The 27,106-nt window shown below is 47.5% G+C and overlaps 1 protein-coding gene across 1 annotated transcript in view; it reads right to left on the reverse strand.

Moving 5' to 3' along the window:
• The window catches only part of DNMT3A (DNA methyltransferase 3 alpha), an 806,037-nt gene that overhangs the window by 471,188 nt on the left and 307,743 nt on the right, over positions 1 to 27,106 (reverse strand). The gene's annotated exons all lie outside the window — the stretch shown is intronic.

Raw genomic sequence — 27,106 nt, forward strand, 5'->3', positions numbered from 1 at the left:
GCTTCAAATTGGCCACCGTGACCTCTAGCAGCAGCCTTGCAGTTCTAGTGAGGTCATGGTGGCCATTTTGAGGCCAGGAGTCAAGACAGGCAGTGGGCATTGCTCCTGTCTGTAGGATACCCTAGACCATCAGGAATATCACAGGTAGGCCTGAGGGTCTGCGGGGGTAAAGGCATCAGGATCGGACGGAGGGAGGGGGTAGCAGAAAACCCTCAACCACTACCCAGAAGTTAACTGGACATTGGCCGATATGATCAGTGCTTCGTTAGCTTAGCGAAGTAGTTCCCAAACCTGGTCTTGGAGGCACACCAGCCAGTCAGATTTTTGGGATATCCACAATGAATATTTATGAGAGAGATTTACATGCACTACCTTTACTGCATGCAAATCTCTCTCATGAACATTCATTGTGGATATCCTGAAAACATGACTGGCTGGGGTGTCTCCAGGACCAGGTTTGGGAACCATTGGCTTAGCAGCTGTCCTTATTTTAGCTGCTTACTTAACTAGTTAGCAGTCTGAATATCACAACTAATTGAGTTAGTAGTCTGAATATCACAACTAATTGGTTAAGTACCGGCTCCACTCAAGGTCTTCCAGTGGCCCACTAACTGTTCAGTGCAGGAGCAGTTTGTGCCGATACTCAGTGATATTGTTCGATTAAGTGCCACTGAATATTGGTGGATAGGCAGGTACAAGTGATTTAACTGGGCAGGAGGCCTATTAAATCACTCTGAATATCAACCCAAAAATCTTTGAGATACAGGGACCAATATTCAGTGTTTTTCACCTAGAACAATTCATACCTGGAGAGGTGCTGCTTACCAGAGCCAATCAATAAGTTCCATTGGCATTATCTGGATGCCACCACTGAACGTCTTTACAGATCACACTGACACTGTCCAGACAGTGCTGGGGCAGTCCAGGGGCAGAGACAAAAGTTTGCCGGCTGTTTTGCTGTCCTGAGCTATCCAGCTGAATATCAGTAGTATCTGGATAACGTACAGCAGCTGCCCTATACCTGGATATTCAGTACCGGTGCTGAATATCCACTGTGTTTAAAAGTATCAAGGGGTTATGGAACAGCACACAAAGAGAACTGCAAACTGGTGCAGTCTCAGTCCTATAGAAGCTCCACCTCTCTCTTTCTGTAAGATTCTTGTTTGCATAAGAGATCCATGGGAGGGAGGAGTGGGCTACTATAAGGACTGAGTACGTCAGCTCACAGTCTTGCATTCAGTGCAATGTTGCTGTCAATAATACTCAATAAAGCAGGGACCTGCATATTTCTGCTGGCTGCTGATTAGATGGTGGGTGGAGAAAGCTGGAAAGTGACAATTATAATTGAAGTTCAAGAATATCGTTTCATATTGTGGGCTTGCTATTGGTATTCTGGAGGGCCAGATACTAGAACTCTGCCAGTGATGTGCACATACCACAAAATGCCAAGCTACCAATGTTTTTCACCCATGTTGACTATTAATGAGCTTGAAGGAGTTTCCCTGCTTCTTGATACACCAGAGTAGCAGCAGCAGTGTTAGGTTAAGAGGTTCATCCCACTGAAGAAAATATAGAAACAGTGATACAGTGATTTCACTGACTGCATTATTGCCGCTGCACAAAGGCTTTGTGGCCAAGAACCTAGTCAGTTCCACTAACTCCAAGAGGTCAGCACTTTCAGAAGAAATGGAAAAAAACTGTTCAGCCTCCAAGTGCTCTAGGGGGCCAGCTGCTGAGGACTTCTAGTGCACAATGTCTACCCTTTTGCCAATCACCTCTGCACAGCAGACAAAATCTAGTGGGCTACTGATACAGCTAATGTAAAAGCTCACACAAGAATATGTTAACACGCTGCAACAGGGTTCCTTCACTATTATGAATTCTACACTGACTACATCACACTTGCCTCAGCTTCCCTCTTTTGCACCTTGCCTATCAGTCTCTCTAGCAGTATAGCACTTCCATGCTCTCTAGAAAGGCTGGGAATCCTCACTGCTCTGTTCTATGGAAGCCTTCTCTGAAGCTGGTAACTGACATTTATTGCCTAGCCAGCAAGGCACTTATGGGTATCCCCAGACCAACCCACTGAAGGACAGCTTGAGGACATGTCCTATCCAAAATTCCTGCAAAAGATTTCCAAAACCTTAGAATAAACAGAATTTTGAAGCTATCCTACAGCCAGAAACAAACCAAAAGGGCTACAGTCCTCCTAGTCCATCAAGTTTTTAAACATTTGCAACTCAAAATCTGGCAAGCATCAGTCTCCATTATGGTTACATCCAAATGCATCAATACAGCATGCTTCCAGCTCCAGGACATGAATGACCACAACTCCATTAGTCAGTCATGGTAGAAGCAGCTCTTAAAAGAGCTAAAACATGAAGTCTCAGTCTGAAACACCACTGGGCAAAGATAAGATGATCCTAGAGGTGATCAGCAGGAAGGCCTTTCAAGCAGCAATACTCAGCTCTAGGACTGCAGCTCAAACTGCAAATGATGCATTACTACTACTCATTGCTACAATAAACAAGCAATCTCAAGTTCAGAGTCCCTTCCTAGGGAGTTCCATATGCAGCTGCTTCCACTTCTTCACAATGTGGTGCATGGCTTCAAGCTGATCCACTCTACAGTACATTAAGAGCTGCTGCAGTTACAATTATTCTGGAATATTCTGGCCTTTTCTTTTGGGTCTGCTTTTTTCTGTTTGTGTTCCTGTAAGTTTCCACTGATAGTTACAAGACAGGAATTGGCTGACCACAAACTGACAAGACCATTGCCATAACATTCCAACCAACTGTCTTGTTGCAAACAAACTGACCAGACCCCCCGTTGTCATGACATCCCAACTGTTTGTTACTAAGCAGAGGTGTGGCAAAGACACTAAGGCCCTATCACAGGTCTCCTATGTACTTGCAGGATTGCTGATTGGGTGATATATGAGGTGGTCCTTTGTGATGGGAAGAGTAAGAGTAGTTACTTACCTGTAACAGGTGTTCTCCGAAGACAGCAGGCTGCATATTCTCACAAGTGGGTGACGCCACGTCGGCCCCGGAGGATTTTAAAGCAAAATCTCAAAATCTCTTTACGACGTTCCGACGCGCGAGCGATCGTACTGCGCATGTGCGCACACCTCTTCCCGCTCGCCGTGCGGACACGCCCCTCAGTTAAATCCAAAAGATGGAGGAGACAACTCCAAAAGGGGAAGGTGGGAGGGTTTGTGAGAATATGCAGCCTGCTGTCTTCGGAGAACACCTGTTACAGGTAAGTAACTACTCTTTCTCCAAAGACAAGCAGGCTGATATTCTCACAAGTGGGGTATCCCTAGCTTCCAGGCTTACACAACAAACAGTGGTCAATTGAGTCTCGCAACGGCGAGGCCAGAATAAAATTGACCTGAAAAGAAGAAATATCTAAATGAGTGTAGCCTGGAACAGAACAAAAATGGGCTTAGGAGGGTTGGAGTTGGATTCTAAACCCCAAAGAAGTTCTGCAGCCCCGACTGCCCAAACCGACTGACGAGTCGGCTATTGCTGAAGGCAGTAGTAAGATGAAAATGTGTGGACTGATGACCACACCGCAGCTTTGCAGATCTCTTCAATAGTGACTGATCTTAGATGAGCCACCGACTTAGCCATGGCTCTAATTTTGTGAGCCGTGACATGGCCTTCTAGAGTCAGTCCAGCTTGGACAAAAATGAAGGAGATGCACTCTGCTATCCAAGAAGAAATTATGCAGTTTCCGACAGCAACTGGCATTAAAAGAAATAAACAACTGGGCGGACCGTCCGAGGGAGCTCGTCTGCTCCACGCAAAAAGTGCGGAGCTTGCTTTCGCCAGGGCTTGTAAGATGAGGGAGAAAGAATGTTGGTAAGACAACTGACTGGATCAGCTGGTACTCTGATACCAGCGCCAGTAAGAACTTTGTCTGCATGCAGAGAACTACTCTGTTAAGATGAGAAGTAAGGTAAGGCGCTTGAGCTACTAGAGACCGAAGCTCACCGACCTTACGAGTTGAAGGAACAGCCACTAAGGAAAACGACCTTCCAGGTCCAATACTTCAGATGGCAGGAATCCAGTGGCCCGAATTGAGCTTGCAGCAGCTGGATGAAAACGACATTGGGACCCCAAGATACTGGATAAGGAGTGATAGGAACTCTGACCGAAGCATAAGAGCCAACTGTCAAAATTATTGTGGGTGGTAAGCCCAACAGAAATAATCTCCCCTAGACACATACAAGGAAATCTCTCAATATTGGGGGAGAGATAAACCTCTCGTGAAGTGGACAGCTAAAGGCTGACCTTTCACACGTTGATGATAAGCTCTATTGCACAAAGATGAATACTGACAGAGTTGGTCTTGAGACCAGACTCAGACAGGTGTAGAAAGAACTCAAGCAAGGTCTGTATAAGACAAGATGCAGGATCTAGGGCCTTGCTGTCACACTAGACGGCAAACCTCTTCCATGAAAAAGAATAACACCTCTTTGTGAAATCTTTTCTGAAAGCAAGCAAGAGTCGGGAGACACTCTGGAAAACTCAACTAAACCCCACTCTCAACATCCAGACCGTGTGAGCCAGAGATTTGAGGTTGGGATGCAGAAGTGCCCCCTCGTTCTGCGTAATGAGAGCTGGAAAACATTCCAACTCCAGAAGAAGAGGGAATCCTATCTGACGCAGCTAGAAAAGAGCAATCAGAATCATGGCTCCACAATCTTGCTTGAGAAACAGCAAAGTCTTTTCCACCAGATGTATGGGAGGATACGCATACGGAAAACCTGTCTCCCAAAGAAGGAGAAAGGCATCCGATGGTAGCCTGCCGTGAACCTGCAGCCTGGAACAGAACTGAGGGACTTTGCGATTGGACTAAGTAGCAAAAAGATCCACTGAGGGGTCTTTCGAACTATAGGCATGCTCAACTGTAGCATTATCCTGCTCAGCCTGTCGGCCAGACTGCTGTTTACACCAATTAGATAAGTGGCTTGGAGAAAACATGCCGCATTGCGGGCCCACCGCTACATCTGCATGGCATCCTAACTCAGAGGGCAAGATCCAGTACTCCTTTGTTATCGAGTACATCACAACCCGATTGTTTGGTTGAATTAAAATAATTTGGTTGGATAGCCAGGAGGGATGCAACCTTCGTCAGCAGCTTTTGACTGAGTAAGATGCCTCAGAATCAAAATAGAGAGAATTAACCACCTCTGAGGGGAATACCGAAGACTGGCGAACAGTCGGGTTACATCCTCTAGATACCCTAAACTTGATACCACTGGGAAGCTAGGATGCACTGAGCGGATGTCATGTGCAAAAGTGCCATGGGAGTTACATGAACTGCGGAAGCCATGTGTCTAGAAGTCTCAATATGTACTGTGCTGTAATCTGTTGAGACGGGCAATCATCGTGTTAAGGGAACACATGCACTCCCAGTCCATGAAGATACGCTGCAACAACAGCCAGGCACTAGGAAAAAAACATACTCTGGATGCAAAGAGAGTATAAGTATCCTGTAAATCCAGAGAGCATAACCAATCGTTTTCCTGAAGTATGGGAAGAAGGATGCCCAGGGAAAGCATCCTGAACCAAATCTGTTTAGGCCCCTTATGTCTATGATGGGACGCAACCCACAAAGAAAGACCTGGAATAGAATCTCAACCCTTCTTGCCCTGGTGGAACGGGCTCGACTGCATTGGCGCTGAGAAAAGCAGAGAGTTCCTCTGCAAGTACTCACTTTTGATGGAAGCTAAAGGATTAAGCTTCCAATGAACAATGTGGAGGGTTTGATTCCAGATTGAGAATGTATCCTAACCGGACTAGTTGAAAAACCCCACCGGTTGGAGGATAAAGAAGTCACCTTTGGTGGAGAAAATGTAAACTTCCCCCCCCCCCCCGACAGGCAGAATGGCCGGTACGGACATTTTTTTTTTTTTTTTTTAGTGGCTATACTGAATTGGAGCCAGTCAAAAACCCCTCTGTTTCCTGGGGAATAGCTGCAGGGGCCTGATTAGGTGCACGCCGCTGACTAGAACGAGCGTGCTGAGGCATAGCCCGAACCGGCTGTCGAGAAGTAGGAGTATAGGTACGACCCCTTAAGGCACAAGGAAAACTACTCCTCTCTCTAAAGAACTTCCAAGATGAGGAAGTGTATGTACAGCATATCTATAGTTTTCTGCTGAGTCTCCTCCTCCAGGAGAGAGGCACACAGTCATGAGAGTCTGTCACTGTACCTAGAGCAGAAATCTAGGTGTTACATTACAAGTGTCGAAAATGCCCTTGGACAGGAACCTGCGACACACCGTGTGCTACCTGACCACTTGGTGAAAAGGTCTAGCCTATTCCGGTGGGAATGCTCGTAAAGATCTGACAAGACTTGATTTGGGATGCGATCATGCCAGCCTGGTACGCCATTCTCCAAAAGAGGCTAAGGATGTATGCTCTGGCCCTGGGGGCGCCAAAGTAAGTTCTTAGAACTCCTATCTGTTCTGAGTGCAGAAGACTCAGGTGAAGATAGTAGTCCAGGACCTCTAGCATCTGGGCATTGGAATTCACAATCTCCACTGTAATGTCAGATGACCATCATTGAACTGAACTAACTACTCAAACAGAGCAGCTCAGATCCAAACACGTCCGATATGGAGGCTAATATGGGTCGAGAAGTTGCCCCAGTAGGGTGCGAACACCCATACCAGAGGCAGCATCGGTGAAGGAGACCAGGTGAAAAGCCAGATGCCGCAGGAGGCGGTAGCACCCATGGCATCCAATGGTACCCATGGTCCCGAAGCCAAGGACAAAGTCTGGAAATGCAAGGGAATCGAAACCAGACTGCTAGACCATGGCACCGACGGTACCGATGATACACATGGTACCGATGGACCCCGGTACCAATGGTACCCATGGTACTTGGTACCGATGATAGTCATGGTATCCGGTATCGATGGTACCCATGATACCTGGTACCGATGGTAACCATGACATGTGGTACCAATGGTACCCCTGATATCCGGCACCAACAGCACCGACGGTACCGATGGTACACATGGCACCGACGGTGCTCATGACACCTGGTACCAATGGCACCCATGGCACCGATGGTACCTGGTCATGATATCTGGTATCGATGGTACTCATGTGCCGACGGCATCCATGATACCTGATACCCATGTATCCACGGTACCGACGATACCTGATAGTATGGTACCGATGGCAGTCATGATACTCGGTACCGATGGGCGATGATACCTGGTACCGATAGTCGATGGTGCCCATGATACCTGGTGCCGATGGTGCCCATGATTCCCGGTACCGACAGCACCCATGGCACCGATGACACTCGGCATCAACGGCACCCATGGTACCGATGATACCCGGTGCCGACGGGACCCATGGTACCGATGATACCCGGTACCGACGGGACCCATGACACCGACCATGGTACCAATGTAGTTGGCATCGATACTCCTCGGTACCGACGCACCGATGATATTCGGTACCGACAGTACCCATGGCACCGATGATACTCGGTACCGACGGCACTCATGGCACCGATGATACCCGGTACCGACAGCACTCATGGCACCGATGACACTCGGCATCGACGGCACCCATGGTACCGATGATACCCGGTGCCGACGGGACCCATGGTACCGATGATACCCGGTACCGACGGGACCCATGACACCGACCATGGTACCAATGTAGTTGTGATATTCGGTACCGACAGTACCCATGGCACCGATGATACTCGGTACCGACGGCACTCATGGCACCGATGATACCCGGTACCGACAGCACCCATGGCACCGATGACACTCGGCATCGACGGCACCCATGGTACCGATGATACCCGGTGCCGACGGGACCCATGGTACCGATGATACCTGGTACCGACGTACCGGTGCATCGACGTCCAATGCCAGGATACCTCCATAACAGAGGGAGCAACGCTCTCGGCACCGACTGATGTCTGAAGCCCGGATACCTCCATAACCGAGGGAGCAAAGCTCTGGGCATCTCCTTTGGGCATCCCTGGCAGAGTAGAATACGTCTCGTTACTTTGAGACACTACTTGCGCTTCACAGGGAGATGATCCGGCCCAAGACACATCCGCCGATGCGCCCGAATGACCTGCCAAGCAGGAGGCGCCGAGGCAGGTGGAGACCTATTCGATGCATAACTATACCCAGCGTGCATCGGTCTCTGTCGGACTCCAGAATGATCTCCTTTGGGCATCCCTGGCAGAGTAGAATACGTCTCGTTTCTTTGAGACACTACTTGCGCTTCACAGGGAGATGATCCGGCCCAAGACACATCCTCCGATGCGCCCGAATGACCTGCAGAGCAGGAGGCGCCGAGGCGGGTGGAGACTCACTTCAAAGGTTACACCACTGATATTGTGTCACCAGGTTGCCCATTCAGTGGCTGACCAGGGATGCACCTGCTTAGGTTCCTGGTTTTTCCTGTGACATACACCTTTTATCACTTGTGGGGCTTAAAGACAGTGGTGTGCTGGAGCAGGCTGTCACAGCTCTGGAGAGCCGTTTGTAAAGTTTTAATAAATGGATCATAAAAATGTGGGCTTGTTTAGTTTGCTGGCTAGAGAGAGCCCACAGATAACAATATGCCAGCACTTTCAAGAAAAAAGAAAAGAGAAGCTTATATGCTTTGTTCAGGCACAGCCCCTTGTGACTCTGGCAATTACTTAAATTTTTTCTTGCCTCAGGTACAAAAAATACCTGTATATATAAGCCACAATGAGCCTGCCATGAAAAGTACAAATGAAAAAATAAAAAAGAGATTTAACTCCGAAGACCTGAAGAAAACACGAAGCCCTAACGAACTCCGTGTCTCCTCAGACGCGGAAAAAGAAAAACTGAGGGGCGTGTCCGCACGGCGAGCGGGAAGAGGTGTGCGCACATGCGCAGTACGATCGCTCGCGCGTCGGAACGCCGTAAAGAGATTTTGAGATTTTGCTTTAAAATCCTCCGGGGCCGACGTGGCGTCACCCACTTGTGAGAATATCAGCCTGCTTGTCTTTGGAGAATATAAGTAACTGCTCATGTAAAGAGACTCTGAAACAAGGTTGCCAATTTGGCGGTTTTCCCACCCAATTGGGCGGTTTTCCGCAACCTGCAGTGGGAAATTTTTGTCCGCCGCGGGTCGCGTTTTTTTGGGCTGGTTTTTGGGCTTTTTGGGTGGTTTTTGTGCGGTTTTTCGGGCCGGTTTGGGCGGGGCTAGTGATGTTATGGGCGGGGCTAGTGACATTTTGGGCGGGGCGGTGATGGAGGAGGCGGGGCCGGTGACGGAAGAGGTGGGGCCGATGACAGAAGAGGCGGGGTCGATGACGGCGGAGGCGGAGTCAATGACTGCGGAGGCGATGACGGCGGGGGCGGGGTTGATGACGGCGGGGGTGGGGGGGTGAAATTTTTGGGCGGGTTTCGGGGCCGAGTACCTGGCAACACTGCTCTGAAATAGTCCTGATGGCAAGAGAGTTTCATATCCTTGTATCAGCCTATTTCCAGGGGGGGGGGGTACTCTCTCCCCCCCTCCCCCCGGATAGGAACTAATTCTCTATAGCTAAGATTCTTTCTTTCTTCCTTCCTTCCTTTCTTTCTCTCTGTTCTGTAACCTTTGTATGAGGAATAAAACGTTCCTTCCTATTGTTAGACACTGTTCTGTAAAACTACTAATGCCAAGAGCCAATAGTATTTCTTGTGCTGTTGCTAGTGAGAAATAAAGATTCATTTTCTTCTTCTAACTTCGCTTGAATTTTTTTATAAGAATAGCAAACCAAACGCACAGCCTAGAACAAAATTGATAATGTATAATTCCCAATAATACCACTGGTATACTAAAGATCAAATAACAAACCAGGGTGCTAAATTCCAAGTATCAAGAAGGATATAAGGATAGTCCTCTACTTAATCAACTAAAAACAGTTTATGTCTATGGATAGATTGAAAATATAAAAGATAACAAATATATCAAGAAAAACATTTACTGTTGGTTACAGGCTGTGGCAGCTTGAATCCGGGTCCCTGATGAAGATACTTTTGAAACTCTGCGGTGTCGGACACTAACAGGATCCTCCCAGTAAAAGTCTGTTGGCGTTTGGAAGACATTGGAAGAAACAGCGTTAAGATACAATGATTGAGAAACTTATCCACTCTCTAAGAAAAGCCTTTGACCTCAAGGGGGGGGGGGCATTCTGCTTGGGTGAGTTATTATTCTGAGAATTTCTCCTGTTGTTTTTCTGGATATATTTAGTAGCTTTTATATTTTCAATCTATCCATAGACATACACTGTTTTCAGTTGATTGAGTATTGAGGAAGTTCCTTATGTCCTTCTTGATACTTGGCATTTAGCACCCTGGTTTGTTATTGTTATTTGGCAGTTACAATTGAGGCACTTAGAAGTGCCTGGCTGTGGGTATCCAGCCTCCATGGGATCTTCACGATTGACTGGAAGATGCATCTTGCCTAGTAAAGGGACAAAGTAAAGGACACCGCCTCAAATGAAGAACCACTGCTCCACTGTTCAAGAACTGCCCACTCTGCAACCTGACTAATCTTCATCCTCATGCAAAAACCAGCAGATATACAATAGGCATTAATTCCAGTTACTGTATCTCCAACTTAACATCTCCTGCACACGATTCAAACTGTATGCTAGAGTGCCACAGCAATGGCAGGCCTCCAAGTCCTACTAGCCTATCTATTATGACAAGAGGGAAAGCAGCAACCTGCTTAGAACTCACTTATTCTTAAAAATGTCTCCATTTTTTGGCCACCCTCTGATGAGGGAAATATTCTTATTCTTTAGAGAGGCCTGGCAACCCATTATCACATCAGGCAAATGGGTAATAAGAATTGTTCAGAAAGGCTATAGAAACAACTTCCTCTCATTTCATCCAAACAGACATTTGCAGGCTGTGCACTCTGACCCAGATCAACATTTAAAAATATTCTAGCCATGGAAATTCAATTGCTCCTACAAGCAAGAGCAATTGAGGAGATTCCTATCTTGTGACAGGGCCAAAGATTCTATTCCAGGTACTTTCTCATTCCCAACATCTGAGGGAGCTCAACCTCTTCATAAAGACAGAAAATTTCAGAATTAATTCTCTGACATCCATTCTGTCCCTTCTCAAACAACACAGCCTTAAAGATGCCTACAACCTTACACTAATCCATCCCAGTTATTGGAAGTATCTATGCTTAACCTTTAGTGACCAATACCAACTGCTCCCTTCTGACCTTTCATTACCTGGCAATCGCAGCAGTACATCTCCAGAAACAAAGTCTTTTCATCTTCCCATACCTGGATGACTGGCTCATTTCACTTCAAACAATGCATAATTTTTTTAGATTTCCAAACAGACACTCACCTCCCTGGTGGTTCTTATATAGGAGAGAAAATCCACCTTGACCTAAATACAGATCATCATAGGAGCCAAGCTCAGTACAAGGAAGAGCAAATCATTTCTCCCAAAGTACAGGGTATGCATCATTCAATCACTGTTCCAGCAACTCTTACAGGATGTGTGTTGCCATTGCTCACCAAGTGCTCAAGATGTTAGGGCATATGGCAGCACAGGTTCATGTCATTGTATTTGTGAGTATATTCATGATTCTGCTACAGTGGTACCTAAAATTCCAATAGAATCAAAACAACCAACCATAATCCAAGAAAGCTGCCATCACACCACACATCCATGCCTCTCTGAAACGGTGGCAGAAGGCTGAAAATCTTTGAATGAGATGCCCATTCCAAAGGCCACAGCACGACCTTGTTCTTGTCACAGATGCCTCTAAGTTCAGATAGAGAACACACCTACAATACTCGCATATTCATGTTTAATGTTCAAATCAAGAGAAATTACTTCACATCAATTCATGCCCTTTAAACCTTCAAGAAGTGGGTTTCAGGGCATACTGTTCTCATAAAATATTGCCACCTGAATACTAGTATGTAATATTAGAAGGGCTCAAGCTCCTTCAGGTTGAGCATAGAAGCACTCAAGTTTGGCACCTGGCAACACTCAAGTTTTCATTGTAGGCCATGCACTTCCCAGGTAACCATACCAAATAGCAGACGAACCAAGTTACAAACTGGAACCTCACATATGGGTATTCAATTCTGTAATAGCTGATGCAGCCTTCCTCTCGTTAAGCTGTTTGCAATACAGCACAAGAAATGCCAATTTTTCTACTTCACGGGACCTATTCCACATCAAATGCACACAATAGCCACTTCTTAGGCCAGATGACCACCGGAGGGAATGGGGATGACCTCCCCATACTCCCCCAGTGGTCACCAACCCCCTCCCACACTAAAAAAATTAAAATAAAACACTTTTTTGCCAGCCTGTATGCCAGTCTCAAATGTCATACCCAGCTCCCTGACAGCAGTATGCAAGTCCCTGGAGCAGTTTTTAATGGCAGGCAGGCAGACCCAGGTCCATCTCCCCTCTACCTGTTACACCTGTGGTGCTAAATGTTGAGCCCTCCACACCCCCCCCAAATCCACTATACCTACATGTAGGTGCCCCCCTTCACCCATAAGGGCTATGGTAAGGATGTAGAGTTGTGGGGAGTGGGTTTGGGGGGGGGGTTTGGGGGGCTCACCACCCAAGGTAAGGGAGCTATGCACCTGGGAGCTATTTGTGTATTCTTTTAAAATTTTTAGAAGTGCCCCCTAGGGTGCCCAGTTGGTGTCCTGGCATGTCAGGGGGACCAGTGCACTACAAATGCTGGCTCCTCCCATGACCAAATGCCTTGGATTTCGCCGGGTTTGAGATGGCCGGCATTTTTTCCCATTATCGCTGAAAAACAAAACCGGCGATCTCAAACCCGGCGAACTCTGGCATTTGTCCGGGCTAAACCGTATTATCGAAAAAAAAAGATGGCCAGCCATCTTTTTCGAAAATACGGTTCCGGCCAGCTGTTGCGCCACCGCCAAAATAGATCGCCGGTGACCTATTTCGCTGCCGACGTTCAATTATGCCCCTCTATAGCACCCTCCTGGCCAAGGTAGATTTGGATTCCCTGTCTCATTGCCCTAGCAGAAAATCAACCAATATAACTAGCAGCCAACTTGGTCTACTGTCCCCAATAAGAGAGTCAATGCTTATAGCCAAATCTCAAATCTCTGTCCCTGATGGCATGGATGTTGAGAGCGAAACAATTTCTTACTTCTGGTCTTTGATGAAGTTCCAGAAATCCTTCTGGCCTCAAGGAAATCCTTGACTAGGAAGTCTTACCACCTCAAATGGTTTCACTTTGTGCACTGCAAATGGTCAGCACCCATTCCAATGTCCAATCCTGGAGATTTTCTCCTACTTTCTGCACCTGTTACAGTTTGGACTAAAAACTCTCAGTACAGCTCCACCTGGCACTTACAGCCTAATAAAATCGAGGAGACAGAAGACCAATACCTATCAAACCTATAGTCACCAGATCAAAATGGCAACCCTCAACTTTGCAATCACCAGTGAAGTATGCAGACATCTGTATGAATGCTGATAGAGAAAGTGAAGTTACTTACCTGTAACTGGGGTTTCTCCAGATATATTGTGGTAATGCAAACACACTTCCCTACTCTCATTTTCCCTGGACCACACAAGTTTCTACCTGGTTACACATGGACTGAGGAGGAGGAGCAATTTCATCAGCACAGGAAGTCCTGTGCATCTGTGGAAGCTATTAAAGGCTTCCACATCATCAGGAGAGCAACTCTGACTGCAGCTTTGTTGGTATGTCACCATCACTGCAGTGTGCAGTTATTTGCCTAATGTCTAAGGGGACCCCTATTACAGGTAAGCAGTTTCACTTTCTTCTCTCATAATCCCTCCCATCCACACACCCTGGTATTAAAAAAAAGTGTTTAAACTAGCTGTGAAAGAACAGCTAGGTGTGGACTGGAAACTGCTTTTCAAGTGCAAAGCTATCCTACTATGAAAAATTCTTCACTTATTCCACTGGTTGGTTGTTTTCTCAAATTAACTTCTAAGATACCTCACATGTTACAGCATCACTAAATGAAAAATTGTACCTTCCTCAATCACAGCTAGAAACCTGCTTTAGACATTTATTGTCATGGTCTTGACATTTTAATTCAGAGACTCATTTGTTTTCTTGTGTCTCTTGTCTATGTATTTTAACTACACTGTAAGCTCCACGGAGCATAGACGCTCTCTTACACATTTCTGTAACGTGTCACACACATATCTCGTAGTGCTATTCAAACATTATTTTTTTATCTCTTCATGTGTGGCACATCACAGCCAATATTCAGTGGTTTTAACTCTATTAATTCACATTCTACTCAAGGACTTGGGAATCATAGCAATATCAGCATAAAATGTAGGGTAGGGCAGTTTTTCATGATTGGGTTATGCATTGTAAATTTAAAATTTCCAGGTATTTTGAGAGTCCAGTCAGTATTGCTCTAAGACAGGGGTGAACACTCTTGACCCTCACATTCTACTCAAGGACTTGGGAATCATAGCAATATCAGCATAAAATGTAGGGTAGGGCAGTTTTTCATGATTGGGTTATGCATTGTAAATTTAAAATTTCCAGGTATTTTGAGAGTCCAGTCAGTATTGCTCTAAGACAGGGGTGAACACTCTTGACCCTCATGAGGTCAGATTGTCAGGATTTCTCCAATGAATATGCATGAGACCTATTTGCATACAATGGAGGCAGTGCATGCAAATAGATCTCATGCATATTCATTGGAGAAATCCTGAAAACCCAACTGGATTGCATCCCTTGAGTACCGAGGTTGGACAACCCTGTCTAAGCGCTCCAATCATAACTGTTGTTACCGTCGATTTTCTTCTCCAAAGTCTTTCCACTTCAATTTGTAAATCATTGTATTTTGTTATTTTTCCAGCTATTTTTCATCAGTTCTATTATCAGGTAGTGCCACATCTATAAACCATACATTTATCTTTTCTATTACTGTGAATGCTGTATTCCAGGTGCTTCTGAGTTTGTATTTTAAAGTCCCACAAGATCCTGGCCTGCTCATTTTCTACAATATTTTCAGTGGTATGATCTCAATAGTTGTTTAATACAGTAAAAACATATTTTTTGCAAAGATTCCAATGGATTAATTTATAGTCAGTTTGGGCTATTTTGCTACAGGCACTGCACTGATTAGATGGTCTACAGTTTCACCTTTGATTCTGTATAATCAGCATTTGCTGTCATTTGAAATTTTTTCAAACTTAACTTTAATAACATTTCTTGGCAAGCAAAGCTTGTTCTTCGGCTGCTAAGATCAATCCTTCAGTATGTTTTTTTAAGTGCTCCAATTTTCAGCCATTGCTATGATAGATTTTTATCACATTGTTCATCATTATGTTTTATATATTGGCCATACAGTGGTTTTTCTTTCGAGCTATTGAATCTACATTAAATTTCTTTCCCTTTTTATGTTCTATTTTTGTTTTTTGCAATAATAATCATTCAGGCCATGCTTTTCGTCTTCTACAGCTTACTTCACTTGTAATAGGCCTCTGCCTCCTTTGATTCTTGGTATATTTTATCTATCAATATCATTTCACAGATGTAAGGCAATTTCCTGGTTCTTTGATCAAGTTTATCTAAATCAGCTTCAGGGTAATGCAGCTACATTCACCTTGCGCGTGTAAGTGCCAAGATAACTTGTATTCCCAGGCAGGAAATATAATGCAGCTTGTGGTGCTCACCATTAGCTGCATTATTTGATTTACATAATAATGAGATGTTTTGTATGCATTTATAGGTATCATGCAATAGCTTTTAAATTAATGTATGTTACGGTAATATAATGTATGTTATTGCCACTTAACATGCATTAAGGAGCAAATAATGCTTGTTATTGCTGTAATAAACCTTAATAAGTACTTTCGTAAATGTAAGATAGTAGCAGGCACCTTCCCTCATTTAATGCTGAGCTTCTCCAAAGTATCTGCATTTTGGACTTTAAGACCATATAACTTAGTTACTGTTGTGAATAGGATTTAAGAATAATGACTGAAAACTGTGTTTTTGGAGTTTCAACTTGTTATCTTCAACAGAGCACAACAAAGCTAGTGACATTAAGTATTGTGGTGACTATGGAATGACATGTATGATGATACAGAAAGAAGAATCTGATCCTCCTGACCAGCCCGTTTAAAGGTTTTAAGCAGGATTGGTACAATGGTATTAGGCACCCTAGGCAAACCTTAAGACTTGTGCAAGGATGGTCAAGGAGGACACTTGCCTCCAAAATGGATGGATAAATTTGCATTCAATTTATATATGTAGTTTGCGTATGTAAATGCATTTACATAGATATCCCCACACAAAAACCTGAAAAAGTCCAATCTCAAACCCAATGAGGAGCCACAAATTCAATAAATTCTTAATCAATAAACACTAATCACAAAACATATCTATGTTCACCCATACTAGCTTAATATTTTAGTACTCATGGAGGAAAAATACCTGTTGTTACATTTGTACCCCGCGCTTTCCCACTCATGGCAGGCTCAATGCGGCTTATATGGGGCAATGGAGGGTTAAGTGACTTGCCCAGAGTCACAAGGAGCTGCCTGTGCCTGAAGTGGGAATCGAACTCAGTTCCTCAGTTCCCCAGGACCAAAGTCCACCACCCTAACCACTAGGCCAATCATTGGTCGAAAAACCTCCCTGCCACTCTCAATTTATTGAAAATATTCTTTATATATTTTTCCTTAAAAGATTTTTCAAAAATAAGTGTCAACATAACATTTAAACAATACGGGGAAATAGTAAAACTGGGAACTTATCTTTTCAGAGGTTCAACGGAGCCACCTGTTTCAATCATACGAGCTTCCTCATTGAACTGCTATGGATCTACAGCCTGTCTCACTAACACAGACTACTCAATAATTACCGTGGATTCTTTTGGATAAGTAAATGAAACCTTTATTAGAAGAGCTAAATTCTACAATGATTAAGGTATATACAATGATTAGCATATATACAAACAATGATTAGAAAGAATCATAAACAATCATTACATCACTGGTCTCTACATATAAGCAATGCAAAGAGTTCATAGACCAGGAAAGAAACAATAATTACATCACTATACATACAATCATCACTGGTCTCCATCATCCAGGCTCTTAACATCAGCTGGGGGGGGGGGGGGGCGGTTCACAGCGAGAGCTAGGAGCTTCTGACCAGGAACAGACCCTCTGTACAGTACGTACGTTACTCACAGATGAGCTCCCACTCTGCTATGACAAGCCCTCCCTTTTTATTAGACTCTTAGCTCATGTCCAGAGCTAAGGAGAGTTACAGAATGCTTCTGCTTAGGTCTGTGGGAACGTGGTCACATGCTTTCCCAAGTCTAGGTGGCCAAGCTGGACCTGGGAAACAAGTGCCATCCACCTCTTTGCACACCAAATTAGTTAGAGCTGTGTCTTATCTTCTGCATCCCAACTTGTTTTTTATATTTACATGAAAAGTTACTTTCGGTCAAAGACAGAGTTGAAAAACAATCTTTTAAAATTCACTTCCATTACACTCAGTGGCGTACCAAGGGGGGGGGGGGGGCGGTGGGGGCGGTCCGCCCCGGGTGCACGCTGCTGGGGGGGGGGGTGCCGCGCGCCGGTCAGCGTCGTTCGTTTTCTTGCTCCCTCTGCCCCGGAACAGGAAGTAACCTGTTCCAGGGCAGAGGGAGCATGGAAACGAATGACGCTGACCGGCGCGCGGCACCCCCCCCCAGCGGCGTGCACCTGGGGGGGTTCTTTCGCCGGGGTGGGGGTCACGCTGCACGGGGGGACGCTGCACCCGGGGGGGCGGGGTGCATCGGCGATCTGCTCCCAGGTGTCAGCGCCCCTCGGAACGCCACTGATTACACTCATACACTGAAATCTTCTGCTCAGTGTGTGGCGGTGGCCAAAAAAGCAAACAGGATGCTAGGAATTATTAGGAAAGGGATGGTGAATAAAACCAAAAAGAGGTTAGGGCATCAGCTTGGAAGAAAGATGGATGAGGGGAGATATAATTGAGCTCTACAAAATTCTGAGTAGTGTCGAACAAGTAGAAGTAAATCGATTTTTTCCTTGTTTCAAAAGTACAAAAACTAGGGGATACTTGAGGAAGTTACATGGAAATACTTTTAAAACAAATAGGAGGAAATAGTTTTTCACTCAAGGAATAGTTAAGCTCTGGAACTCTTTGCTAGAGGATTTAGTAACAGCGGTTAGCATATCTGGGTTTAAAAAAAGGTTTGGACAAATTCCTGGAGGAGATGTCCATAGTCTGCCATTGACACAGACATGGGGAAGCAACTGCTTGCCCCACGACTGGTAGCATGGAATGTTGCTGCTAATTGGGTTTCTGCCAACTACTTGTGACCTGGCTTGGCCACTGTTTGGAAAACAGTATACTGGGCAGCGAATGATACATACCTGTAGCAGGTGTTCTCCGAGGACAGCAGGCTGATTGTTCTCATGACTGGGTTGACGTCCACGGCAGCCCCCACCAACCGGAACAAAAACTTCGCGGGCGGTCCCGCACGCAGGGCACGCCCACCGCGCATGTGCGGCCGTCTTCCCGCCCGTGCGCGACCGTTCCCGCTCAGTTGAATGACAAGCAAAAGAATGAGGAAACACGCAACTCCAAAGGGGAAGAGGGAGGGTAGGTGAGAACAATCAGCCTGCTGTCCTCGGGGAACACCTGCTACAGGTATGTATCATTCGCTTTCTCCGAGGACAAGCAGGCTGCTTGTTCTCATGACTGGGGTATCCCTAGCTCTCAGACTGACTCAAAACAAGAACCCAGGTCAATTGAACCTCGCAACGGCGAGGGCATAACAGAAATTGACCTACGAAGAACAACTAACTGAGAGTGCAGCCTGACCAGAATAAATTCGGGTACAGATTCTGCAGCACCGACTGCCCGAACCGACTGTCGCGTCGGGTATCCTGCTGTAGGCAGTAATGAGATGTGAATGTGTGGACAGATGACCACGTCGCAGCTTTGCAAATCTCTTCAATAGTGGCTGGCTTCAAGTGAGCCACCGACACTGCCATGGCTCTAACACTATGAGCCGTGACATGACCCTCAAGAGCCAGCCCAGCCTGGGCATAAGTGAAGGAAATGCAATCTGCTAGCCAATTGGAGATGGTGCGTTTCCCGACAGCGACCCCTTTCCTATTGGGGTCGAAAGAAACAAACAATTGGGCGGACTGTCTGTGGGGCTGTGTCCGCTCCAAATAGAAGGCCAACGCTCGCTTGCAGTCCAATGTGTGCAACTGACGTTCAGCAAGGCGGGCATGCGATCTGGGAAAGAATGATGGCAAGACAATTGACTGGTTAAGATGGAACTCCGACACCACCTTTGGCAGGAACTTAGGGTGAGTACGGAGCACTACTCTGTTATGATGAAATTTGGTATAAGGAGCATGAGCTACCAGGGCTTGCAGCTCACTGACTCTACGAGCTGAAGTAACTGCCACCAAGAAAATGACCTTCCAGGTTAAGTACTTCAGATGGCAAGAATTCAGTGGCTCAAAAGGAGGTTTCATCAGCTGGGTGAGGACGACGTTGAGATCCCATGACACTGCAGGAGGCTTGACAGGGGGCCTTGACAAAAGCAAGCCTCTCATGAATCGAACGACTAAAGGCTCTCCAGAGATGGCTTTACCCTCTACACGATGATGATAAGCACTAATCGCACTAAGGTGATTCCTTACTGAGTTGGTCTTGAGGCCAGACTCTGATAAGTGCAGAAGGTATTCAAGCAGGTTCTGTGCAGGACAAGAACGAGGTTCTAGGGCCTTGCTCTCACACCAAACGATAAACCTCCTCCACTTGAAAAAGTAACTCTTTTTAGTGGAATCCTTTCTAGAGGCAAGCAAGACGTGGGAGACACCCTCAGACAGACCCCACGAAGCAAAGTCTACGCCCTCAACATCCAGGCCGTGAGAGCCAGAGACTGAAGGTTGGGGTGCAGAAGCGCTCCGTCGTTCTGCGAAATGAGAGTCGGAAAACACTCCAATCTCCACGGTTCTTCAGAGGACAACTCCAGAAGTAGAGGGAACCAGATCTGACGGGGCCAAAAGGGCGCTATCAGAATCATGGTGCCGTGGTCTTGCTTGAGCTTCAGTAAAGTCTTCCCCACCAAAGGTATGGGAGGATAAGCATACAGGAGGCCAGTCCCCCAATGGAGGAGAAAGGCATCCGACGCTAGTCTGCCATGTGCCTGAAGTCTGGAACAGAACAGAGGCAGCTTGTGGTTGGTCTGAGAGGCGAAAAGGTCCACCGAGGGAGTGCCCCACTCTCGGAAGATCTTGCGTACCACTCTGGAATGGAGCGACCACTCGTGCGGTTGCATGACTCTGCTCAGTCTGTCGGCCAGACTGTTGTTTACACCTGCCAGGTATGTGGCTTGAAGAAGCATGCTGAACTGGCAGGCCCAACGGCACATCCCGACGGCTTCCTGACACAGGGGGCGAGATCCGGTGCCCCCCTGCTTGTTGATGTAATACATTGCAACCTGATTGTCTGTCTGAATTTGGATAATTTGATAGGACAGCCGATCTCTGAAGGCCTTCAGTGCGTTCCAGACCGCTCGGAGCTCCAGGAGGTTGATCTGAAGATCCTGTTCCTGGAGGGACCACAGTCCCTGGGTGTGAAGCCCATCGACATGAGCTCCCCACCCCAGGCGAGATGCATCCGTCGTCAGCACTTTCGTGGGCTGCGGAATTTGGAATGGACGTCCCAGGGTCAAATTGGTCCGAATGGTCCACCAGTGCAGCGAATTGCGACAACTGAGGGACAGGCGGATGACATCTTCTAGATTCCCGGTGGCTTGGCACCACTGGGAAGCTAGGGTCCATTGAGTAGATCTCATGTGAAGACGAGCCATGGGAGTCACATGAACTGTAGAGGCCATGTGACCTAGGAGTCTCAACATCTGCCGAGCTGTGACCTGCTGAGACGCTCTGGTCTGGGAAGCAAGGGACAGGAGGTTGTGGGCCCTCGCTTCGGGAAGAAAGGCCTGAGCCGTCTGTGAATTCAGCAGAGCTCCTATGAATTCCAGAGATTGGACTGGCTGGAGATGGGACTTTGGGTAATTTATCACAAACCCCAGCAGCTCCAGGAGGTGAATAGTGCACTGCATGGACCGGAGAGCCTCTGCCTCCGAGGTGTTCTTGACCAGCCAATCGTTGAGATATGGGAACACGTGCACTCCCAGCTTGCATAAATACGCCGCGACCACCATGAGGCACTTCGTGAACACCCGTGGGGCAGAGGCGAGCCCAAAGGGCAGCACACAATACTGAAAGTGCCGTGTCCCCAGGCGGAATCTGAGATACTGTCTGTGAGCTGGCAGTATCGGGATGTGAGTATAAGCGTCCTTTAAATCCAGGGAGCATAGCCAATCTTCTTTCTGAATCATGGGGAGAAGGGTGCCCAAGGAAAGCATCCTGAACTTCTCTTTGACCAGGTATTTGTTCAGGCCTCTCAGGTCTAGGATGGGGCGCACCCCCCCTGTTTTCTTTTCCACAAGGAAGTACCTGGAATAGAATCCCTGCCCTTCCTGCCCGGGTGGTACGGGCTCGACCGCATTGGCGCTGAGAAGGGCGGAGAGTTCCTCTGCAAGTACCTGCTTGTGATGGGAGCTGAAGGATTGAGCTCCCGGAGGACAATTTGGTGGCAGGGAGGCCAAATTCAGGGCGTATCCGCACCGCACTATTTGGAGAACCCACTGGTCGGAGGTTATGAGAGGCCACCTTTGGTGAAAAGCTTTCAACCTCCCCCCGACCGGCAGGCCGTCCGGTACGGACACTTTGATGGCGGCTATGTTCCCATGGATCCAGTCAAAAGCCCGACCCCGGCTTTTGCTGTGGAGGCGCAGGGGGCTGCTTGGGCACACTCTGTTGACGGGAACGAGTGCGCTGGGACTGTCCCTGTGCCTGAGGAGGCCTTTGGGCCGGCTGGGTGTACGTACGCTTGCTGTAGGCATAGGGAGCAGCCTGCCGGGCCCGGGAAAAACGTCCACCTGTAGAGGTGGATGTTGAAAGCGCCCGGTGGGAGAGCTTGTCGAGGGCGGTTTCGCGCTGGTGTAGTTGGTCAACCAATTGCTCGACCTTCTCGCCAAAAATGTTATCCCCCCGGCAAGGGACATCCGCCAGTCGTTGCTGGGTGCGGTTGTCCAGGTCAGAGGCATGCAGCCAGGAGAGTCTGCGCATTACTATACCTTGGGCCGCAGCTCGAGATGCCACATCACAGGTGTCATATATACCCCTGGACAGGAACTTTCTGCACACCTTCAGCTGCCTGACCACCTCCTGAAAAGGCCTGGACTGCTTCGGAGGGAGCTTATCGACCAGGTCCGCCAGTTGCTTCACATTGTTCCGCATGTGGATGCTCGTGTAGAGCTGGTACGACTGGATGCGGGTCATGAGCATGGAAGATTGGTAGGCCTTCCTCCCAAACGAGTCCAGAGTGCGAGACTCCCGCCCCGGGGGCGCCGAGGCGGTATCCCTCGAACTCCGTGCCCTCTTGAGAGCAGAGTCCACGACCGCCGAGTCATGAGGCAATTGGGGCCGCATTAACTCTGGGTCAGAGTGGATTCTGTATTGGGACTCCGCTTTCTTGGGAATGGTGGGGTTAGATAATGGCTTCTGCCAGTTCCGAAGCAGTGTCTCCTTGAGGACATTGTGCAACGGTACCGTGGAAGACTCTCTAGGTGGTGATGGATAGTCGAGGACCTCGAGCATCTCAGCCCTCGGCTCATCCACAGAGACCACGGGGAAGGGAATGCATATAGACATATCCCTGACAAAGGAGGCAAAGGAGAGGCTCTCAGGGGGCGAGAGCTTCCTCTCCGGTGAAGGAGTGGGGTCGGAGGGAAGGCCCTCAGACTCCTCTGAGGAGAAATATCTGGGGTCCTCCTCCTCCCCCCACGAGGCCTCTTCCTCGGTATCGGACATGAGCTCTTGCAGCTCAGACCTGAACCGGGCCCGTCTCGACTGCGAGGAACCACGTCCTCGATGGTGGCGTCGAGCGGTGGACTCCCACGCTGGCGGGGATGAAGCTCCCTCCATCGACGTTGACGGGGATTTCACCTGCGTGGCGGTTGACACCGGTACCGCAAGCGGCGTCAGTGTCGGAGGCCTCGGCATCGCGCTGGAGCACGCCGGCGCCTCCATCAACGGAGCTGGGGGCGCAAGCACCCCCGGAGCCGGCAAGGCCTGGCGCATCAGCCCTTCCAGAATCCCTGGAAGGATGGCTCGGAGGCACTCGTCGAGGCCCGCTGTCGGGAAAGGCAGGGGGGCTGGAGTGGGTGCCGGTGCCGGAAGCTGCTCGGGTCCAGGAGACGGTACCGAAGCACCCATGGACTGACGCAGCGACATCTCTTCGACCGAGGGGGAACGCTCCTCTTGGCACTCCCGTTTCCTCGGTGTCGATCCATCTCTGGAGGCGCCGGAACTAGCAGTCCCGTGAGCCGTGGGCGACCGATGCCGATGTTTCTTTGTTTTCTTTCGGTGCCCATCATCGACGCTCGGTGGCAGAGATGAAGAGGAGGTAGAACCCCCCGGCCCACCCCCGCCGTCGCCGGAGGTCTGGTGGGCCAACGGTACCTGTGCTCCTGGGGTCGATGCCATTGTCGGTGTCGATTTCTTCGACATCGGTACCGGTACCGAAGACCCGGCCGTCGACACCGATGCCGTCGACGTCGAAGGGCCGGCGCAAGTTCCAAAAAGTTGGTCCCGACGAACTTGCCTCGCCACCTGTGTCCGCTTTCGCAATCCGAGACACAAGGTGCACGTCTTGGTATTATGCTCCGGGCCAAGGCACTGGAGGCACCAAGCGTGAGTATCGGTCTGCGAGATGTGCTGGCCGCACCGACCACACTTCTTGAATCCACTCCGGACCTTCAAGGACATCGACGGAAAAATCGCGTTGGCGAAGTCAAAGTCGTTGATGGTGGCGGTGAAAAGCACACCCGAAAAAGAAACGACCGAGCGGCCACAAGGCCGCAACGAAGCGCCCCCGCGCTAAGACGATGAGGGGACAAACAAAACTTTTTTTTTTGAAATAAAGAAAAGAAAAGAAGCGCGAATGCGCACAAAAGAGAAAATTCGCGGCTAGGCCACGATCCGGTTTCCGGGGCTGACCAAGAGAGAGACGGTAACACGTCTCTCCTCAGCACGGAATCGAAAAAAACTGAGCGGGAACGGTCGCGCACGGGTGGGAAGACGGTCGCGCATGCGCGGTGGGCGTGCCCTGCGTGCAGGACCACCCGCGAAGTTTTTGTTCCGGTTGGTGGGGGCTGCCGTGGACGTCAACCCAGTCGTGAGAACAAGCAGCCTGCTTGTCCTCGGAGAATAGATGGACCACTGATCTGACCCAATATGGCTACTCTTATGTTCTTATGATAGATCTTTCTTGGGAGGAGGATATGAGATTGAAACAAACCCCTAAAATGATTTACCAAGTTCCAACTAGCTTGCTTGGTTGCTCCCTTGGGGGTATGCAAATAAAACCTTGTCGAACCACTAAGAACCAATGTATTCTTTAATAATGTATGCGTTATAACAGAACATCAGTTTGCTGCACCAGAAACTCTCCAACAAAGTCCTTCACTGTTTCTCCCATCCTAGCCTCCCCACCTTCTACAAACCCCTACAAATGAACTATCCCACTCTACTCAATAATTATTAACAGAAGGGGAAGGTTAAATGCCATAATAAAATGTCGCTCATAAAAAGAAACAGAACTGATCAAAATTGTTAGAAAAGAGGGGAATGAGATGTCCAGGTAGGCACGAGACAGGGATGCCCTCTTTCCCCTTTGCTATTTTTGCTGTATTTGGAACCATTACTGCGCACTATGGTGGCAGATCCGGATATTTACGGAGTGCTGCTTCCAGCCTAGTTTTTAACTCTAACACACCCTCAGAGCTCACTGCCTTGATTATTGTCAGTCATTGATGAGTTCGGGTTTTTCTCAGGCTTTGTACTCAATTTACAGAAGTCCATAAATCGGGAGGGAATATTTCCATTACAATGGGCCTTGCACAGGATAACTTACCTGGGTGTCAAAATCCCAGTGGACTTATCCACATTCTATTCAATAAATATGGAATTTTTAAAAAATCGAGTGGTGACGGCCCTACAGGTTGGCAATCTTTACCTATTTTCCTACTTGGACGGGTGGCACTATATAACATGGTTCTGTTTCCGACTTGGATATATGCTTTTCAAACATTACCCCTGTTTTTACAATATAAAGACAAGAGATGGCTGCAGAGACCGCTAAACAAATTTCTTTAGCAGGGGAAAAGGGTCTGCATGTCCATCTCGAGGGCATCGCTACCACGAGACAAGGGGGGCTTGGGACTGTTAGATATTCGCCTCTTTTCAGTGGCTGGCTGTATGCGCCATCTCTCGGACTGGTTTCACAATTCCCAATATTTTTCTAACACCCCCTCAGAGACCCGCTGGTTTGAACCTCTACACTTTGCCTATTGGCTCCAAGCCCCAGCGGGCCAAGCAGCGAACTTGGATCCAGTTTCTCCCATTTTCCGACCTCTGTGCCAGACGTGGCGCTGGTTATGTAAATTTTTTTCTCTGAGCAATTCAGTTTCTCCCTTATTACCCACAAGAGGGAACCCCTCCTTCCCAGTGGGCAGCACTTCGAAGGTTTTTCAGCGATGGGCATCTCGGGGAATTCAATACCTGTATAATGTGGTATCAGAACAGGGAACAATAAAAGCCTTTTCAGACCTTTGTGGGAAGTATAAACTGGACAAGCAAGATATCTTTGCCTATATGCAGCTAAGACATTATGTTCAATCTTTGCCAATAAGCTCACTGGCAATAGAAACCTGGGACTGTTATAACTCTATGCTTGGGCTTGATGCGCAATCACGTATCCCTTTTAAATTCTTCCACTCACACCTCAGAGACTCTACAAAGCAACATGACTACGAGAGGGTGACCCAGCAATGGAATACAGACTTAGGCATTCACCTTACCCAGGAACAAACATGAACCAGCCTTATGAAGATATACCAGCTGACAGAGAATGCCAGCTGGTGGGAGTTACAATTTAAGTTTACCTTCAGACTTTATATTTCTCCTCGCAGAGCATTTTGGTCTATCCAATGAAGCTCTGATAATTGCCCCAAATGTGATGGTGGAGGAGCCCACTTGGGACACATGTTCTGGACATGCCCCCCAGTGAATGCGTTTTGGAAAGACTTGGCTTTACATGTTTCAAGGCTATGGAAGGTCACTTGGCATCACTCCCCGAAACATTCAACTGGTTCAGATTTCCAGGAAGGTCACCAGCACGCCTGAAGGCCTTTTTAAAGCAATCAATCCTTATGGCAAAAAAAGCGATTCTACAGCTCTGGCTTAGTCTGGAAGCACCAACGGTGGCTCAGTGGTGCTCACTGATGATCCACATGTGTTCAATGGAACGCAGGAGCAATCCGGACTTATCTTAAAAAAAGGGGGACTTGTGCTATAGAAATGCTAAATAGTAGTAGTAGTAGTAGTAGTATTGCAAGACATGGACTCCATTTTGGGACTCTCTCACCCCAACAGCACGTAGTCGCATACTGAATTCCTGAAGGGGGTGGGGATTGAAGAGGACGGCTATCATACCATGTGTTAGTCAAGTAAGAGAACTGTTACATTGTATCACTGATAAAACCATTTATTGTAAGAAGCTATTTGTAACTAGACAAAAATGTTAATAAACAAGATTTGAAAAAAAATAAAAGAGGGGAATTAAAGAGAAGGGGGCAGGAAAGGAAAGTCAGTAAAACAGAGAAATGAGAAAGAATGGCAGTGAAAAACAGGGACAAATGGGAAAAGGTTTGGTCTAATCTCTATGCCCTTTTTAAAAAAGCAAACATCCTTTAATTGATTATTTGCGCCTTTTTACCCCATTAATCCCCTATTCCACCCCCATCCTATATTGCAGTTCTCAGGACAGAAAGATCAATCTGTAATGTTAGTGTTTCAAAATTACAAGCTTCACTTGTGTAGAGAGGCAGAGAGCTGGTTCTGCAGGCGATTCCCATTATTGCTCCCCTAGCTGGGAGGGAATGGAGAAGA

The sequence above is a fragment of the Microcaecilia unicolor genome, chromosome 3, assembly GCF_901765095.1.
Source record: "Microcaecilia unicolor chromosome 3, aMicUni1.1, whole genome shotgun sequence".
Lineage (NCBI taxonomy): Eukaryota > Metazoa > Chordata > Amphibia > Gymnophiona > Siphonopidae > Microcaecilia > Microcaecilia unicolor.